Below are 3,392 nucleotides of genomic sequence, written 5' to 3' on the forward strand. Positions count from 1 at the left end.
TTCTAAGTGTTTGATAGATAAAGAGCTCTTATTTCTGCTAGTGTGTAATCTACACTTTAGTTTTTGCACATGAAAGGAAACCCATAATTGATATCTAAAATTGCATCTAGAAAGCATTTAATTAGAATATGATATGCACCAATGCACTTATAAGCCCATTTAAGAAAAAAAAAATTCTGACTCCTAGATGTCATATTTATGAGGTCAGGTATAGATACATATGGATAAGAATGTACATTTATGTTCTTACATAGTAATAAACTAGAGAATATGCAGGGCATATTCTGGCATTGCCAGCACTGGAAGAGTTTTAGTCCATTCAGGAATGGAGACCTCCCACCAGGATTCTGATGGTGGTAAAACAATGGAGTTGGAATAAGGTTCAACTAACCCCACCTGGGGAAGAATTCGGTGACAGAGATTCACACACACACATACACACACAAACCCCTAACAAACTGTCCATTCTATGAAACTTAAGAGAAGAAGGGATATAATTTATTTATTTTAAAGCCCCCCAAATTTTCAGAGGTAATAGAACTTAGGGCAGCTTCAGAAGAAGCCGTGCTAGAGATCAACCATGGCAATTTGGGCATGTTTCCAATTTGTACTCTCCTTCATGCAAGTTAAATATGCATTTAATGCAACTTCACTATTAGCATACAACAACAAGATCTTCTACTCTATGATCCCTTATCAAATGAATTTCTGCAGCCCTTGACTTGAAGCATCCGTGAACTGCAAGGAGAGAGACAAGAGACGTGCGTTGCATCAAGAACTACCAGGACCTATTTGGAATATGCACTGACAGCTACAATAGCTTAGAAGACCTCTAGGAAGAAGAATGCTTAAGTCCAGAAACGTCATCAGGATTGTGAGCCAAGGTTTGGGACAGGTCCATCAAACCATTCTCCAATTAGTTCATCTCAATTCTGAATCCTGACCCAAAATAGTTAAGACATGTAGAGACAAGTGAAACCTGAGATGCCAATTCACTTTCCTAATGTGACCACACTTTACCTCTCCACCCATTCAACTTTCCAATATGCATGCTTCATCTCCAACTGCTCTTCAACGCCCAAATTTTACATAAGAAGATAGGGAAGTTCTGTTTTATGGATAATGAAAATAAGGTCAATGTAACCATTTTAATTAGAAAGTTAGTGGGGCGCCTGGGTGGCGCAGTCGGTTAAGCGTCCGACTTCAGCCAGGTCACGATCTCGCGGTCTGTGAGTTCGAGCCCCGCGTCAGGCTCTGGGCTGATGGCTCGGAACCTGGAGCCTGTTTCAGATTCTGTGTCTCCCTCTCTCTCTGCCCCTCCCCCGTTCATGCTCTGTCTCTCTCTGTCCCAAAAATAAATAAAAAACGTTGAAAAAAAAATTTTAAAAAGTTAGTTTCATTAAACCGACAGATGAATTCAATCTACACCACCGAAGACATCTAAATGCTCAAAGGACTATAATAATGAGTTAATTAGCTCTGCAGCTATCACACGGTAGTTAAGTATAAAACCAATTACTTGACATGGAAATTATGGGATGGTCTTTCACTGAGACCAAGGTAATTATAATTTTAAGTGACATGAGCTTTAGCAAAGATTAGGTAGATAGATTGACAGACATGTGCATATGTCATGTGTATATGTTCATATCATTCAGCACATGGAGCATCTACTATAGACAAGACAGTGTGCTCATTGCTGCAGTACATGTATAGATAGGTAAAGACGTGGCCTTGGCCTCACAGACCTTAGTCTAGTCTGAGTTCCCCCAAAGACAACATACATAAACTTCCAGACATAGAGAAAGTGCTAAATAAATGTTAGTTCTTTTGCCCTCCTCTCCCCCTTCCACATTCTCCTCCTTAATGCAAAGTGAAAAAGTTCCCATCAATTCCTTTTAAATAAAATGAAAAGGAAAAAAATTAATAAATTAAAATAAATTAAAGATAAAATGAAAAGGAATATACTGCAGGAGCCCCTTGGCCCTTCTAATAATGCAAACGACTTATCAACATGTACAAAAGATTTAACTGGGGGAGCCACTGGGTGGCTCAGTCGGTTAAGCATCCAACATCAGCTCAGGTCATGATCTCACGGTGAGTTTGAGCCCTGCATGGAGCTCCGCACTGACAGTGTGGGGCCTGCTCCGGATTCTCTTTCTTTCTCCCTCTCTCTCTCTGCCCCTCCCCCACTTGCGCGAGCTCTCTCTCTCAAAATAAATAAACTTAAAAAAAAAAGATTTAACTGGAATAGAGTCAAAATTTTCAAAGTAAATAATTGTAGCCTCATTACCCTGGCTTCAGACTAGCAGGAGGAAGATTTTTGGAAAGCAGGACAGAGGCCACCCCATAGGAGGCCAACAGGGCAAACTCTAGGAACCGTATGTTCCCACACCAAGCCCCATCCTGGTGTCACCATACACTGACAGTGCTGGCAGCCCTGACAGCTACACAGATGCATATCCAGGAAGAGCTGGCATTGGGAACCTCAACGCACTCCCTGTATTATTCACTCTTGCAAAGTGTGAACAGAGTTCTTTACAGGTGAGTCACAGAGTATGGTCATGCTCCCAGGATTCCTGCTTTACATAAAGGGATCTCTCCAACCCCAGTCACAAAGATGTTTTAGAAGATGTGTGTATTAGGGTTGTGTTTTTGTTTAAGGAAATGGAAAATGGGCATTTTGTTTTGTTGTTTCCCAGAAGCTCGCATAGTACCTGATGTATCCAGGCATCCAGGATACCATGTGTTATTTGAGTAATGAATGAGCGAAACATGGCACTTAGGAAACTGCCAGTCCTGTTAGAATTCTAGTAGAATGATAGTAGTTAACATATAGTTTCTATTATATGCCAGACCCTGTTCTTAGTGCTTTAACTTATTAACATTGTTTTGTTTTTGTTTTTGTTTTTTACTTTTCTTAACCCTTGCAACAACCCTACGAGGTAGGTATAACTATTAATAGGAATTATTATTATATCCACTCTACAGATGGAACAATAGAGACTAATAACAACTAACTTACCCAAGATTGCTAGTTTACCGTTGGTGCAGCTGACTGAGTTAAGCTCAGACAGTCTGGGACTGGAGTTAGTGCTCCTAATCAGTAAGCAATACTGCCTCACGAGAATAGTAGAAGCAACGTTCCCACTTATACTGGACCCTTCTTACAAAGAGATGCTTGAACATATGTATAGCCATGTGTGTTTTAGTAAATATACACCTACATCCTATGCAAGTAGCACAATCTAAAATCCTGAACTCTCTTCTATCTAGTAAGGATCCAGAACTTAAATATATATGGTCCCTTTCAATTGGATTAGGAAGAAAAACCTCACAGTTCAAACCAAGCAATAGTCTGCAAATATATGCCTTTATATAACAACCCAGAC

The sequence above is a fragment of the Panthera leo genome, chromosome B4, assembly GCF_018350215.1.
Source record: "Panthera leo isolate Ple1 chromosome B4, P.leo_Ple1_pat1.1, whole genome shotgun sequence".
In the NCBI taxonomy this organism is placed as follows: domain Eukaryota; kingdom Metazoa; phylum Chordata; class Mammalia; order Carnivora; family Felidae; genus Panthera; species Panthera leo.